Raw genomic sequence first — 17,844 nt, forward strand, 5'->3', positions numbered from 1 at the left:
GCTAGCCTTAGCTTAGAACCTAGCATGGCCACCACTCTTTCCGCCTCTCCTCCTCTCTCCTGCCCCATGTGCCATATGTTTAGTGATGACCCTGCCTCCTTTAGTGAAGATAGGGGTAGGTGTGTTAAGTGTAGTCTTGGGTTAGACTTGGAGGCCAGGCTGGAGCAGTTAGAAGCGCGGCTCCGCACAGTGGAAGCTAAGCCGGCTAGCCAGGTCGTTACTCGTAGCGCGGGCCGCGCTACCAGGGCTAACTTAGCTAGCACCCCAGCGCCCTCCCAACAGCCGGGAGACAGTCAGGGGTTTGTACCGGTTGGGAGGAAACATAGTGCTAAACGCAAAAACTTAGAGCACCCGAGACTCCACGTTAGTAATAGGTTCTCCCCCCTCGGCGACACACCCGCTGAACACTCAACTCTGTTTATAGGCTCTTCTGAAGTTAGAAACGTGGAGCTCCCAGCGGCTACAGTCAGGTGTTATCCGGGGGCCAGAGTTGGTGACATCGAGGGGAACCTTAGGATGTTAGCTCAGAGTAAGTCCAGGTTCCGTCGAGTCGTGATTCACGCAGGCGGTAATGATGCCCGACGGAGACAGTCAGAGGTGGTTAAGTTAAACGTAACTTCGGTGTGTAAACTGGCTAAGACGATGTCCGACACTGTAATTTTCTCTGGTCCCCTGCCGAACTTAGTCAGTGATGAAATGTACAGCCGCTTTTCATCATTTAACCGCTGGCTTTCTAGATGGTGCCCAGAAAACGGCGTTGGTTTTGTGGATAACTGGAGCGCGTTTTGGGGGAAGCCCGGTCTCATGCGGAGAGACGGCGTCCATCCCACCCGGGACGGTGCCGCTCTTCTTTCTAGAAACATTTCTGCTAGCCTTAGTCTGTTAACCTGACAATCCAGAGACGAGACCCGGGCGCAGAGCAGCAGTGTAAAACGCTCCTCTGAGCCTCCCTTAGGGTTAGTGCTGGTGCAAAACCCATGCAGGGAAAGTCAAGCAGGTCCTAGCTTTAGCTTATGTGCTGAAAGACAAATGAAAGGAACGCGTCATAGAAACCTCAAAGTGACAGACAGCAGTTCTCACAAGCAGAATTATGATGTCATTAAATGCGGTCCGCCATCGGCGGTTTCCCCGGCCGGTTGGCTGCCTCGGTCCCGTCGAGGCCTGACCAGAGCTCTTCTAGGGCCGGCGTTTGGGGGTGGGGGCCTGGGCTTGCTCCGGGGGGGGGGGGGGGGGCGGCGCTTTCTGGCTCCTCTCTCTCTGTGTGGGGGGGTGGTGCTGGGCCTGGGGTGTCGGCGCCTCCGGGGGTAGGGCCCCTGGGCTGGGTGGGCCTGGCCCCCTTAGTGGGGGGGGGGGGGGGGGGGGGGCGGGGGACAGCTGTTTGACCACCGGGGGACAGTCTATCAGCTGTCCCCAACTTACCCCCTTCCTCATATAACCTCATAATAGGGTGAGGGGGTGGGGGGCTTAGCCTGCGATGAGCCTTGGGGGGGGGTTTACTAGGCAGTGGCCCCCCTCCTATGGTTGCCGTATGGAGTGGGCCCCCCCTCTTTCGGTTTTATTTGCACCTTAGACATGTAGGGCCCTTGGTAGGGGGGTGCTTGGACATCACTGCCAGCAAGCAGCGGATGTCCTCCTAGCACCCTACCCGCCAATTTTAACCGCACCTTAGACATTTAGGGCCCCTTGTCGGGGAGGGTGAGGGGACGTCACTGTGAGTAATCAGGAGATGTCCCCTTAGTGCCCTACCCGCCAATTTTAACTGCACCCCCCTTAGTACACACACCCCTCCCCCCTTAATATATACATCCCAACATAAACACACACACATGCACACACACACCTTCTCAATCACACATACACGCACACACATGTTGCATGGAAGGTGGGACCTGGGTCCATCTGTCCCCTACCTCTTCCCTGGTGAAGGGTACGGGCCCCTTTGCAACGGCGGCCGTGTCCCCGGGGTGCCGGCTTCCTGGGCCCGGCGGTGCTCTCTCCGCGTGGTGGGGGGGTTCACATTACATCTGAGCCGGGGGTGTCTGGTCCCTGGGGGGTGGGTTCTGGTCCTTGCTCCTGGGTGCTGGGCCCATTTACAACACCCCTTGTGGGCCCTCTTTTTTTCCCCGGGGTTCCCCCTCTCCTGGGCGGGGGCGGCGGGCCCCCTGCCTCACTCCTCCCTGGACCAACCGTGGGACAGGCGGGTGGCTGCCTGGAGTGCGGGGCGGGTCTCCCTTGGGGGGTCCTGGCTCATACCTGGGGTTGGGGCGGGGGGATGCCCGGAACTCCTGGGTGGTGGTGGGGTGCTCGTTTGGGGCTGTGGGCGTCCTTCTCCGGTGGGGCCCTGCGTTGGGTTCTCCCGGCGCGGCGGGGGGGCTGCTCTCCTGGTTGGGCTGGGGCGGCACTCTCTTTCCCTCCGTGCTTCCCTGGCCTCTGGCTCTGGGGGCCTTGCGGCGGCCCTGCTGGCCCTGGCCTGGGTGGCGGGCTTGGTCGCCCGGGCGGCGGTTGTTCCCTGCCGGTTCCCGTGTGGCGTTGGGGGGATTCCGGCTGCCGCTGCTGGTGCGGTGGGGGTCTTGGGGTGGGGATGGCTGGGCAATCTCCCTCCTTCTTTTCACGTTCCACCATCCATTTTAGAAGAACATAAACACTCACCTGAGCACTGGTGTTAGCTCACCTTTGCACTAACAGTTTGCATGACTGAATGACTGAAATATTTCACACTAGTTGGTTTTAAGGCATAAGTATGCGTGTGAACACTATCTGTTTTGTGTACATGTCGACAGGTGGACATTCTTGCAGCTAGCAGGTGTGTTGATAATATTTGAGTGTGTGTGAACAGGCCCCGCCCTTTTTGTACTACATTTGAACCTTACCATAATGATTAACAACCAGTAAACTTGTTGCTTTATGCTGCTTCATGGTCTTACCCCCCTTCCCCTCCTATTATCACCCTCCTACCCCCCCTCTCTCTAACGTCCCTCTCTCTTCTTCCCCTCTTTCCTTTTCCGTCCGGTCAAACACCAAAGATTTTCAGACATGATTGAAATCAATAAAGTTTGGCCTCAATTACAAAAGGGGTTTATTCAGACATACCTTTGGTTTGTCTGAAGATTAATAACCCCTCTTGTTAAAGTAAAATATGTCCAACACAAGAGGCCCTCAGCTCTCATCTGACTGCCCAGCTGTTGGACAGGACAAGTTAAAAAAAAAAAAAAAAAAAATGCGGTTTATTAAACATTAGATCCATTTCCTCTAAGTCCCTCTTAGTCAATGAGTTAATCATTGATAACAACCTTAGTCTTCTAGCCTTAACAGAAACTTGGCTCCAGCAGGATGACTATGTTAGACTGAATGAAGCACCCCCCCCCCCCCCCCCCCCACTTATGCTAACTATCAGAAATCCAGGATTTCAGGGAAAGGAGGTGGTTTGGCAGTAATATCACAGTCTAGCTTACTTCTCAGCCCTAAAGTTAAAAATGCTTATAATTCATTTGAAAGCATCATTTTGTCTATAAATCACCCAAACAGAAAAACTCGAAAACCTGTTTTACTCATAATAATTTATCGCCCCCCCGGCCCATATTCAGAATTTTTAACTGAGTTTTCCGACTTCCTATCGACTATTGTCTTACATTCTGATCAAATTATAATATTAGGGGATTTTAATATTCATGTTGATGACCCCAGTGACTGTCTAGGAAATGCGGTAACACACAAACCAGTTGGGTGTTTCCCTATGAGATGCAATGTACTATTTAAACCAGTGTGACCCATCCTCAACCGTGATATTATGCCATGATCTCTGGTGTCTACTCTGATATTCAGACCTCTCCCTACTTTGTCCTGAATACTAAATAGATGTCTTCCTTTCCTCTCCCTTTCCCATCGTGTCTGCCATTCGTCCATAATATGCCTCCTAATAATCGCCCTAAATTCTGTTGTACCTAATGGAATTTCCTTCTCCATACCTCGTTTCAACGCCCTTTTAGCCAGAAAATCAGCCATTTCATTTCCCTCCACCCCCCTATGTGCTGGTACCCACATAAATCTAATGTTTATTTTCAATTTTTCCAACCTGAACAAACTCTCATAAATTTCATACAATATATCTGATCTGCTATCAGAATAGTAAGACTTCAGAGACATTAAAGCTGACAATGAGTCTGAAAAAATAATACCATCTCCAACTCTAGACCATGCGCTCTTCGGGGACCAATCCGTTTGAATTTTGGATAGCCACGTCTTCTTGCGCAAAATGACTCGCCAAAAAAGAAGTTCCGGTATAGGTCACATTATGTAATGTCCATTGGTCAGATGACGTGTCAGTGATCTGGACAATTTACAATACTACCATAGAAGAAGATTTTATGTGGTCCTTTGTAAACAAACAGAGCTCCGACGTGGAGCTAGAGTGGGTTCATTCACACTTTGGGTGAAATCCAACATCATCTAATAAAGCTGCAAAAGCATTTCCGGTAACACTTTATAATAACTATCCGTTATAGCTAGTTAACAAATCATTAATAAAATCTTAACAAATCATTAATAAACTCTTAGTTATTGAGCAAGAGATGACTTGCTAAATAACTGTTAACAGTTAGTTAAGGATTTATAAATGTATCTTATAGATAGACAGCAGATAACTAACAAGCTTTTAGTTAGTGAGCTATAAATGACTTGTTACCCGTATATTCATGAGTTCTAACTGTACCTTATTAATTAGCCAGATGATGAAGAAACTGTTAATAAATTACTTACTAATGACTTATTAAGAATCAGTTAATACTTTAAACATGTTACTAGGACGTTATTATAAAGTTGCAGCTATTCCTCGTTTCTTCACTATTTGTAAATGAGGATCAATTCCAACTTTATAATAACGTCCAAATAACATTTACAAGCTAATAACTAACGCTTAACTGGTATATTAACTCACACTTTACAGGTCAGTTGTTAATAGTTTAACCATCTGCTAGTGAAGCTTTGTTGAAAAGCAAATGGGTGGGACAATTTCAAGGTACAAAAATATGTAATATTCAAAATATCAGATGCTTTATCTCATCCTTCTTTCACTAATAGCTTTTTCTGTTTACCGTACTTGACCAAAGAAACACCACAAGTTAAGTGTTGAACACTGTTTATTCCTTTTCCACACATACTGAGTCGTCACATGGCAGATCAGCAGAATAAAACGGAATTTTAGAACTTTTTGAGCAGAACAGAAAAAAACAAATGAATCTATAACAAGCCATTTGCACTTTTGCTGTAGAACAATTAGAACTCAATATATTTGGTCAACCGGACCTGAGCAACACTGAACTACTCTGTGACACCATCCCGCAGTGTTTCAATACCTAAGCTTTCCTGGACAGAAGAATCAGTTTTCCCTTCTTCTTTTGATGTTCAACATCCCTCAAAAGGTTTGGATCACTATTTATCACTTCCAGACATTTTTTTGAAAAGTCCTGAAGTCGTTGCTGTGGCGTGTGGGCACCCAGTAACTCCTTATATGTCTTTGGGGCCACCACAGCCAATTCACAGATCGGAGCATTGCTGACAATGGTGTTTCGGTCAACACCGACCTTCTGATATGCCAAACTCAGCTTTCTCCCTTTCTTGTAAGCCTTTAGGACTTTCTTGTATCTCTTGATGACCTCTTGAGGATGACGTGCTGAAACAGATAGAAATTTAAGTACAACAAACATACAATAAGTGAATAAACACAGGGACACAAACACAGATACTATGTGGTTGCAAAAAGGGATGAAGACTACACAAACAAGGCAATTGGAGAGTTCACAATACTATACCCACCAGGACATACATTTAAAACATTTTTTCACACAAAAACAGAAAGAAAGCTAGACAGACATAGAAAAAGATAGATACAGACAAACAGAGACACAGAGAGACAGATGTGATGTCTCCATGCTCGACACCCTGACACACATGAGGGGAGTGGCCTTTTTGCTGTCCTGTCTTTACGCTTACCTCTTCCCCTGCTGTGTTCCCTTTTTGTCTTCTTTTTCTTTCTTTTGTCCTTTTTTTTTTGACTCCGGTGGCGGTGCATCTTTTTGTTCTTGCGTTTTTTCTTCAATTTCTGATCTGAAAAAGCAGTTGATGAGGTGCTGGATGAAGAGGAGCTGAATGAAGTGGAGCTGGATGAACTGGAGCTGGATGAACTGAAGGACGAAGAAAAAGAAGATGCACCAGGAGATGTGTTGGCCGAGGAGGATGAGTCAGTTGTCCCACTGTTATCTGTGTGAACAACATGATAGAAAACACAATTCAATTGTTAATTTGAAATTATTACCTATGATAATACAAGTCCACTCGCATACATTCTTTTAACATTTGCATTTCCCAAGACTTACTATTTAATTAATCAGCATCACTGTGGGTCATCAGTTGAACAGATGTGTTTGCTGTTAATCGATGCTACAAATAGGCTATTATCTTTTAGGAACTAACTGTGCAATAACACACTTGTGTTCCAATAGACCTGGCCAATAAATTAATTTGATCAATTAATTCAAATTTGTAGTTCAAGATTTTCCCATTTTTTTGGGAGAATCTGGCCTCTATTTACCCAGCACTCTGCTTTCTTGGAGTAAATCTGTCCTTGTTTTCTCTGCATGTTTTAGTTAGAGTTTCCAGTTGCATGACATTAAAAATGTCTTCATGCCATTTACAAATTACTTTTAGATCATTTCATTTTCTTAAAAAAGTTGTCATTCTCGTCAGCTGGTCCAGACTACAGTTGATCTTGTGGGCGATGCATGGGGGTCTTTTTAAGTGACATGTTTTGCTGCTGTGCTAAAGGAAACAAAAACAACTTATTTGTGATAGGAAATGAAACACATTATTGATGGTGGCTGGTGAGTCAAAAAATAAAATTTGGTCACTGTGGTGGTGACTTTAAACTTGGAGCATCAAATCACACGCAGCAAAATCCGTTTGATGGTCGTTAGCAGAAGAGGGAGTATGAGGACAACCTAGACAAAGTTTTTTTTTTTTTTGGCCATAGCGCCGAGCTCCATGTTTTGATGAGGGCCTTCTCACTGTTAAATATTGGCCTTTCTTTCCCTTAATATATATATTTTACAAAGCACCAAAGTATTATTGCCAGGTGTGCAGTCCTGTTTCAAACAACAAACAAAACTGTGGGCCCACTTACTTTGACCAACTTGTTGGCAGAGGGAGTCTCTCTCCTTAGTCAGGTCACTGATTTTTTTGGTGACTGTTTGCTGCTTCTTTTTCTTGGCCTCACGTCGTTTAAGCTCTTTCTTCTTAAAATGCAGAAATGCTGTTGGAGCTACAGTTTCCTCAGTATCTGAAATGATACCATAAAGAACAAATTCTAATTAGAAAAGCCAGGTTAGGGTAAATGTATAAAATATGACCTTTAAAAATAATGTTTTGATGTTCTGAAGGGTCAATATTATACAAATATCATACAAGAACGGCAGAAGAGCTTAGATAAAATCCACCAATAAGCGAATTAACAAGAAATGGCTAATGAAGAGCAAACCTTCATTAGCCAAATGTTGCTCTTAATTTTACTCCTCCATCGTCAAATTTGGCACCTAGTGAGTTTTAAATTTTGGACCCCGCCTGCATACTTTTATCCTTGGAGTGTTTTTCTTGTTTCTAAACTGGACGCTGATGTTTCTTTAGATCCTTTGTCCATTTTTCACAACCTGGTATAGACTTTTCTGTCTGTCAAATACCCAGAGTCATGATGAGTGAGATGATGGAAACAAATTCACTTTGATGCAGACTCGTCTTTTTCTCTGCTTCCACTTTTCATAAAATCCAGTAAACCCAATAAATTACATTAATTTATGGATAAAAACTATTTTTTTATTTAGAAAGCAGCTGCTGGTTTGTTGCGGGATCTGGAGTCATAAGCGGTGTCTGAGCTCCTCCCCGCCTCTGTACCTGTTCAGATGTTCACGTCCTCTGCAGCCAAGTTGGTTTGCCCCGCGCGTTAACCCCCCCCCCCCCACACACATACGCGCGCGCCGCGCACATGCGTACGGGCTGCTCCAGTGTATTCTTCACAGAGTGCAAATACTGTAATTACAACAAGTACACACGACAGTAAGGGTGCCCTTGCGCACATTTCATTAACTTGGACGTGGAAATGAGCGGTTTTAGTCTAGAAAAACTGCGGGGGGGGGGGGCGGGTACATTTTTGGGGTGCTCGTGGCACGAGTCGTGCAGGAAGATTGTGCCCTAGCCAGTGGCTTCACTAATATGGTTGAATTGTGTAAAACAAATCAATGACTCCGATGTTTAATCAATCTCAATCAAGCTTCTTTTCATTGAAAGAAAAGATAACACGTTTGCTTACCGACACCGTCATCGTCCATGTGCACATCCGGCTGGTCCACAGTTGAAGTTTCCCTCTCCTTCGAAATTCCCGCTGTTGACTTTTTCCTCTTTTTTCCGACAGTACCTGGATTTATCGCGGTAGTTTGCGCATTCCCGCTGGGGTTGGACATTTTACCAGACCGTGTGTTCATCTCTATGCCTTGAAATCAATTTAAAGAACTTGCTACGTGACTCGTGAGTGAAGGATGGGCGCATCTGTCTAGGTTGTCGCCGGCTGCAACTAATCAAAATGGGCCTACAACGGTGATTGACAAGATGATAACCAGCCGATATGATGGGGGAGGCCGCATGGCACCGCCCTCAGCCCATGAATACGAATATGATTGGCTTGGTTTATCCTCATCACACCGATTTATTATAGTTTGCAATTCAAACGTAATCTGGCGGGAGTTAGTCACTGAAGCTCAGGAATAGTGTGGTGAGTGCGCGAAAAAACGGAGGATAAGAAAACTAAAATCATGCCTGGTTTAGCCACTGAGCTAAGACAGCTTATCGAAGGAGAAACTAAATCTACAAGGAGACACAAAGTCTTAATCAAATGGCTGCAGAAGAAAATACTTCTAAGAAGACGGATGAGATGCAAAGAATGCAAACACAAGATGAAATTCAGGGAATCAGTCTGTGTGGATAACTATGCATGGTAAGTTTCTTTTTATTGAATAAAATGACAACACACATTGATAATTTGTTAAAGAATTTCTTGTGAAAATTAAATCTATTTATTGTGCTAATAAAAGGGCATCTTAACTCATGTTAAGATTAAGGGTAAACATGCTGACTATTGTCCTTCTTGCCAAATTTTTGAAAATCATAATACATTTTTTTAACTCCTCAATTTATAACCATCTGCCTTCTGCCCCTGAGGTAGTAAAGTTGAATTTCGGGATTCATCAGCTGAGTCATCAGTTGGGCAGCTACTGTCCCGATGACTCAGAGCTTCAGTTTCAATCAGTTTACTGATTTCAACATGGCGGCGCCTGTCTCAGGAACAGTGGAGCACCTTGTTTCGTCCATTGTTTTTACAGTTTATGAGTTAACGTCAGTGTCAATCACAGATCCAAACCATATCTCCCCAGCTCAGCCTACCTTCACCAGCCCCACTCCTTTTTTTTTTTGTTTTGCATTTTTCAAATCATGGGCTGAGAGTGGAGTCAGCATCCAACTGCCCTGTTGGGTTACCCTTTAATTTCTAGATACACACTACTATAAACTAAACAATGTACATGATTACAATACGCTAAAAGGCTGTGCATACCTGCTATAAAAAATAACAACACCATTGAAATATATTAATGTATATGTTATTGGGGTTCCTTGCACTAAATATTTCTAGTTGGGCTTTATGGCCAAATACACTTTGGGGGGTCCTTGACTTGAACACAGATTTAAAATCACTGCTTTCGCCACTACCTTGGCCTATGTCATAAGTATTTTTATTTGTATATTTTCAGGATTTGCAAACACCACAGCCACAAAGGAAGGAAACTGAAGAGGTCTGTTAGACACAAATCTATATTCAGCAAATCAAAGGTCTCCCTCTTCAACTGGATGCGGTTTCTCTACAGGTACACTATTGCATTGGTATATTATTTTAGAATGTCTGTCTTTGACATAAAGTGTTTATTTCTATAGAAATACAATATAACTATGCTGCCATAAACAATACTTGGAGACTGTACTTACTAAAATGTTGCTTTTCATCTTATGTAGCATCTCTAGTCATGAAGATAAGTGATTGGAGTTATTTCACTTCTGTGATTTATTTTGCTAAAAGTTGTAATTTACACCTTAAATTTTTGGATTTTTTGTCTATCAAACCAAAAAGAAGACAAGAACTGTGGTGTAATAATAATTTGCTCTTTCATTAGATTTGCACAAGGCCTGCGCCTACGTCAAGTGGACATGATAAGTGACGACATTTCTGGGAGCTCAGCAACACTGTCCAAGATGGCTCGAAAGCTGCGAGATGTTTGCACCACTGCAATGGACAAATATCAGCAAGCAAGAGGCCAGTACATCGGGGGGCAGGAGCAGTTTGTCACAGTTGATGAGAGCCACTTTAGACATAAAAGAAAGGCAAGCAGCAATCACTATTATGTAATAATGCAAATATACAAATTATTGAATGACAGATATTTTTTTGGTTTGATGAAGAATAATTCCTAATATTTCATGTTTTCAACAGTATGGACGGGGACGAATGGCTGGTGGGTGGAAGAGGAAGAAGTGGGTGTTTGGGATGCTAGGTGTTGACCGGAGGGGGAGAAGACATGCTAAACCTATTCTTCGCTTGGTCGAGAGAAGAAGAAGGAGAGATCTGGTGCCGCTTATAGCTCACCATGTTAAAGTAGGCTCTACAATAATAAGTGACGAATGGCGGGCTTATCACAATGCTTTACCTGAGCTAGGTTACACTCATTTCACTGTCAATCACAGTGTGTCATATGTCGATGCCCAAACAGGTGCACATACTCAACACATAGAGAGGGCCTGGAGAACAGTTAAGGAAAATGTGTGGAGACTCAGGGGAAATCGTACAGAAGAGTTACTGTTAGACCATGTCAGAGTTATTGAATGGCATGAGTGGCTTGGCCGTCAACATCGCAAAGGGCCGCTAGGACGGGTAATCCATGACATTGCTGTGATGTATGGACATTAAAAGATCTGTTTGACCAGCGTTCTGCTCAAAAAGTTCTAAAATTCCGTTTTATTCTGCTGATCTGCCATGTGACGACTCAGTATGTGTGGAAAAGGAATAAACAGTGTTCAACACTTAACTTGTGGTGTTTCTTTGGTCAAGTACGGTAAACAGAAAAAGCTATTAGTGAAAGAAGGATGAGATAAAGCATCTGATATTTTGAATATTACATATTTTTGTACCTTGAAATTGTCCCACCCATTTGCTTTTCAACAAAGCTTCACTAGCAGATGGTTAAACTATTAACAACTGACCTGTAAAGTGTGAGTTAATATACCAGTTAAGCGTTAGTTATTAGCTTGTAAATGTTATTTGGACGTTATTATAAAGTTGGAATTGATCCTCATTTACAAATAGTGAAGAAACGAGGAATAGCTGCAACTTTATAATAACGTCCTAGTAACATGTTTAAAGTATTAACTGATTCTTAATAAGTCATTAGTAAGTAATTTATTAACAGTTTCTTCATCATCTGGCTAATTAATAAGGTACAGTTAGAACTCATGAATATACGGGTAACAAGTCATTTATAGCTCACTAACTAAAAGCTTGTTAGTTATCTGCTGTCTATCTATAAGATACATTTATAAATCCTTAACTAACTGTTAACAGTTATTTAGCAAGTCATCTCTTGCTCAATAACTAAGAGTTTATTAATGATTTGTTAAGATTTTATTAATGATTTGTTAACTAGCTATAACGGATAGTTATTATAAAGTGTTACCGGAAATGCTTTTGCAGCTTTATTAGATGATGTTGGATTTCACCCAAAGTGTGAATGAACCCACTCTAGCTCCACGTCGGAGCTCTGTTTGTTTACAAAGGACCACATAAAATCTTCTTCTATGGTAGTATTGTAAATTGTCCAGATCACTGACACGTCATCTGACCAATGGACATTACATAATGTGACCTATACCGGAACTTCTTTTTTGGCGAGTCATTTTGCGCAAGAAGACGTGGCTATCCAAAATTCAAACGGATTGGTCCCCGAAGAGCGCATGGTCTAGAGTTGGAGATGGTATTATTTTTTCAGACTCATTGTCAGCTTTAATGTCTCTGAAGTCTTACTATTCTGATAGCAGATCAGATATATTGTATGAAATTTATGAGAGTTTGTTCAGGTTGGAAAAATTGAAAATAAACATTAGATTTATGTGGGTACCAGCACATAGGGGGGTGGAGGGAAATGAAATGGCTGATTTTCTGGCTAAAAGGGCGTTGAAACGAGGTATGGAGAAGGAAATTCCATTAGGTACAACAGAATTTAGGGCGATTATTAGGAGGCATATTATGGACGAATGGCAGACACGATGGGAAAGGGAGAGGAAAGGAAGACATCTATTTAGTATTCAGGACAAAGTAGGGAGAGGTCTGAATATCAGAGTAGACACCAGAGATCATGGCATAATATCACGGTTGAGGATGGGTCACACTGGTTTAAATAGTACATTGCATCTCATAGGGAAACACCCAACTGGTTTGTGTGTTACCGCATTTCCTAGACAGTCACTGGGGTCATCAACATGAATATTAAAATCCCCTAATATTATAATTTGATCAGAATGTAAGACAATAGTCGATAGGAAGTCGGAAAACTCAGTTAAAAATTCTGAATATGGGCCGGGGGGGCGATAAATTATTATGAGTAAAACAGGTTTTCGAGTTTTTCTGTTTGGGTGATTTATAGACAAAATGATGCTTTCAAATGAATTATAAGCATTTTTAACTTTAGGGCTGAGAAGTAAGCTAGACTGTGATATTACTGCCAAACCACCTCCTTTCCCTGAAATCCTGGATTTCTGATAGTTAGCATAAGTGTGGGGGGGGGGGGGGGGTGCTTCATTCAGTCTAACATAGTCATCCTGCTGGAGCCAAGTTTCTGTTAAGGCTAGAAGACTAAGGTTGTTATCAATGATTAACTCATTGACTAAGAGGGACTTAGAGGAAATGGATCTAATGTTTAATAAACCGCATTTTTTTTTTTTTTTTTTAACTTGTCCTGTCCAACAGCTGGGCAGTCAGATGAGAGCTGAGGGCCTCTTGTGTTGGACATATTTTACTTTAACAAGAGGGGTTATTAATCTTCAGACAAACCAAAGGTATGTCTGAATAAACCCCTTTTGTAATTGAGGCCAAACCACAAGAAGAAGAAGAAGAAAAAGAGCACATGGTCACGTGCTCAACACACCTGCTCATAAATTTGTTTGGGTGCAGGTGTGCTGGTTTGGACTCAGTTCATTTTTTATTTGTTTGATGCGAGTTATTATTATTATTTATCTAATTATTTAATCTTTGTTTAAACATACCAACTTATGCTTTTTATATTTCAGGTGTTTTAGGCTTTTTCTGCATTAACTTATCTTAAGTTTTTATATTTTAACTGTTTTTATTTTTTAACATTTGTTAAAAAGTGTTTGTGATGCACAAACATTTTCAATTGTTAAAAACAAAGGCTTCAAGAAAGCAAGAAGTTGGTGCTGCATTGGTGGATATGATTGTAATGGATGCACAACCATTTTCAATGGTTGGAGACAAGGGCTTCAAGGTAAGGTGGCTAATGTTATATAGCATTTACATTATTTATGCTTTTGTGTACATAATAAGCTGTATTTTATTTGTCACCATTAGGCTTTTGTCAACCTTTTGGACCACTCCTACATAATTCCTAATAGGAAGGCCTTGAGGACAATGGTGGAGGAAAAGTACAAAGCCTAAAAGGAGAAGGCCTTAGCTGTGGTTAACAGGGCCTCTGCTGTCAGCCTGAGAGCAGACATGTGGACATCAATTAACATGGATGCTAACTTGGCTGTAACATGCCATTTTATCACTGAGGAGGTAGTTATCCCCTGCTTTGATTTATGTATCTGTTTGGTTTTGTTCATTCTAGGTGGAGCTGGCCTCTGTGGTCTTGGGGTTGTTAAGTTTCTCCAAACCCACACTGCAGCTCACTTGGCTTAGGCACATAATGTGTTTTGCACATATGCTTAATTTACCGCGGTCAAGTGAGCCGACATCTGCGGAAGTGCGGTCACGCCAGCCGTCACTGACTTTTAGCATGCGCGTTTACATCATAGTTTACGGTGCACACGCCCAGCGAGCTGGAAAGACTGTATAAAGCGCTAATATCACCTATGTCACAGTTACTCATGATCAAATAACATGTACTGTGCTCAGAAATCAATGAGAGACATTGCAGCTCTATATTGTCATTTGATGTGCAGATTTATTCATTCATGTTGCATGTCTGACCATTCTATAATGAACTACCAACAATAATGTGTTTGTTTGAAATGTATGCAATCAGACAGATTCTAAAAGTGAGTGTGAACATTAACAAGAGTGTTTTGTGTGTTGTTGAGCATGGCATGGATTTGAATGGAATGAAACAGAAATAAAGATTCTCCATGTAAAAGATCACATCAGGTCCTGTCATGTCATTTTTTTCTAAAGTGGCCTGTTTCAAAGATTACACAAAACTTTCACTGGATTATTGTTGGTAAGGGTCTTCACTAATATCACAGCAAGTTTGAAGAAGATTTACTGTATAAAATTAAAGATATTAATATTATAGTCTCATTCAGGCTGTCTCATTCACAGTCAAAGTATAACATTGAAAGTATCCAAAATGCCACTTTTTTAAAGGATTACACAAAACTGTCACTGGATTATTGTTGGTAAGGGTCTTCACTAATATCACAACAAGTTTGAAGAAGATTTACTGTATAAAATTAAAGATATTAATATTATAGTCTCCTTCAGACTCCCTCATTCACATTCAGCATACAACATTGAAAGTATCCAAAATGCCACTTTTTTAAAAGATTACACAAAACTTTTACTGGATTATTGTTGGTAAGGGTCTTCACTAATATCACAGCAAGTTTGAAGAAGATTTACTGTATAAAATTAAAGATATTAATATTATAGTCTCATTCAGGCTGTCTCATTCACAGTCAAAGTATAACATTGAAAGTATCCAAAATGCCACTTTTTTAAAAGATTACACAAAACTGTCACTGGATTATTGTTGGTAAGGGTCTTCACTAATATCACAACAAGTTTGAAGAAGATTTACTGTATAAAATTAAAGATATTAATATTATAGTCTCCTTCAGACTCCCTCATTCACATTCAGCATACAACATTGAAAGTATCCAAAATGCCACTTTTTTAAAAGATTACACAAAACTGTCACTGGATTATTGTTGGTAAGGGTCTTCACTAATATCACAACAAGTTTGAAGAAGATTTACTGTATAAAATTAAAGATATTAATATTATAGTCTCCTACAGACTCCCTCATTCACATTCAGCATACAACATTGAAAGTATCCAAAATGCCACTTTTTTAAAAGATTACAGAGAACTTTCACTGGATTATTGTTGGTAAGGGTCTTCACTAATATCACAGCAAGTTTGAAGAAGATTTACTGTATAAAATTAAAGATATTAATATTATAGTCTCCTACAGACTCCCTCATTCACATTCAGCATACAACATTGAAAGTATCCAAAATGCCACTTTTTTAAAAGATTACAGAGAACTTTCACTGGATTATTGTTGGTAAGGGTCTTCACTAATATCACAGCAAGTTTGAAGAAGATTTACTGTATAAAATTAAAGATATTAATATTATAGTCTCATTCAGGCTGTCTCATTCACAGTCAAAGTATAACATTGAAAGTATCCAAAATGCCACTTTTTTAAAGGATTACACAAAACTGTCACTGGATTATTGTTGGTAAGGGTCTTCACTAATATCACAACAAGTTTGAAGAAGATTTACTGTATAAAATTAAAGATATTAATATTATAGTCTCCTTCAGACTCCCTCATTCACATTCAGCATACAACATTGAAAGTATCCAAAATGCCACTTTTTTAAAAGATTACACAAAACTTTCACTGGATTATTGTTGGTAAGGGTCTTCACTAATATCACAGCAAGTTTGAAGAAGATTTACTGTATAAAATTAAAGATATTAATATTATAGTCTCCTTCAGACTCCCTCATTCACATTCAGCATACAACATTGAAAGTATCCAAAATGCCACTTTTTTAAAAGATTACACAAAACTGTCACTGGATTATTGTTGGTAAGGGTCTTCACAAATATCACAACAAGTTTGAAGAAGATTTACAGTATAAAATTAAAGATATTAATATTATAGTCTCCTTCAGACTCCCTCATTCACATTCAGCATACAACATTGAAAGTATCCAAAATGCCACTTTTTTAAAAGATTACACAAAACTTTCACTGGATTATTGTTGGTAAGGGTCTTCACTAATATCACAACAAGTTTGAAGAAGATTTACTGTATAAAATTAAAGATATTAATATTATAGTCTCCTTCAGACTCCCTCATTCACATTCAGCATACAACATTGAAAGTATCCAAAATGCCACTTTTTTAAAAGATTACACAAAACTTTCACTGGATTATTGTTGGTAAGGGTCTTCACTAATATCACAGCAAGTTTGAAGAAGATTTACTGTATAAAATTATAGATATTAATATTATAGTCTCCTACAGACTCCCTCATTCACATTCAGCATACAACATTGAAAGTATCCAAAATGCCACTTTTTTAAAAGATTACAGAGAACTTTCACTGGATTATTGTTGGTAAGGGTCTTCACTAATATCACAGCAAGTTTGAAGAAGATTTACTGTATAAAATTAAAGATATTAATATTATAGTCTCATTCAGGCTGTCTCATTCACAGTCAAAGTATAACATTGAAAGTATCCAAAATGCCACTTTTTTAAAAGATTACACAAAACTTTCACTGGATTATTGTTGGTAAGGGTCTTCACTAATATCACAACAAGTTTGAAGAAGATTTACTGTATAAAATTAAAGATATTAATATTATAGTCTCATTCAGGCTGTCTCATTCACAGTCAAAGTATAACATTGAAAGTATCCAAAATGCCACTTTTTTAAAAGATTACACAAAACTGTCACTGGATTATTGTTGGTAAGGGTCTTCACTAATATCACAGCAAGTTTGAAGAAGATTTACTGTATAAAATTAAAGATATTAATATTATAGTCTCATTCAGGCTGTCTCATTCACAGTCAAAGTATAACATTGAAAGTATCCAAAATGCCACTTTTTTAAAAGATTACACAAAACTTTCACTGGATTATTGTTGGTAAGGGTCTTCACTAATATCACAACAAGTTTGAAGAAGATTTACTGTATAAAATTAAAGATATTAATATTATAGTCTCCTTCAGACTCCCTCATTCCCATTCAGCATACAACATTGAAAGTATCCAAAATGCCACTTTTTTAAAAGATTACACAAAACTGTCACTGGATTATTGTTGGTAAGGGTCTTCACTAATATCACAACAAGTTTGAAGAAGATTTACTGTATAAAATTAAAGATATTAATATTATAGTCTCCTTCAGACTCCCTCATTCACATTCAGCATACAACATTGAAAGTATCCAAAATGCCACTTTTTTAAAAGATTACACAAAACTTTCACTGGATTATTGTTGGTAAGGGTCTTCACTAATATCACAGCAAGTTTGAAGAAGATTTACTGTATAAAATTAAAGATATTAATATTATAGTCTCATTCAGGCTGTCAAATTCACATTCAGCATACAACATTGAAAGTATCCAAAATGCCACTTTTTTAAAAGATTACAGAGAACTTTCACTGGATTATTGTTGGTAAGGGTCTTCACTAATATCACAACAAGTTTGAAGAAGATTTACTGTA

The 17,844-nt window shown here is 40.3% G+C and overlaps 2 long non-coding RNA genes across 2 annotated transcripts; both read left to right on the forward strand.

Moving 5' to 3' along the window:
- The first annotated feature begins 8,895 nt into the window (after window positions 1-8,895).
- Window positions 8,896-10,383, forward strand: LOC111948978 (uncharacterized). Its single transcript, XR_013648449.1, has 3 exons — window positions 8,896-9,034; window positions 9,846-9,959; window positions 10,263-10,383. It is a non-coding gene; the product is annotated as an uncharacterized LOC111948978 (long non-coding RNA).
- Window positions 10,384-10,385: 2 nt separating this feature from the next.
- Window positions 10,386-11,171, forward strand: LOC144984636 (uncharacterized). The gene is made up of 2 exons (XR_013648450.1): window positions 10,386-10,470; window positions 10,580-11,171. It is a non-coding gene; the product is annotated as an uncharacterized LOC144984636 (long non-coding RNA).
- The last annotated feature ends 6,673 nt before the right edge of the window (window positions 11,172-17,844 follow it).

The sequence above is a fragment of the Oryzias latipes genome, chromosome 16, assembly GCF_053564925.1.
Source record: "Oryzias latipes strain Hd-rR chromosome 16, Olatipes_Hd-rR_3.1".
Classification (NCBI taxonomy): Eukaryota; Metazoa; Chordata; class Actinopteri; order Beloniformes; family Adrianichthyidae; genus Oryzias; species Oryzias latipes.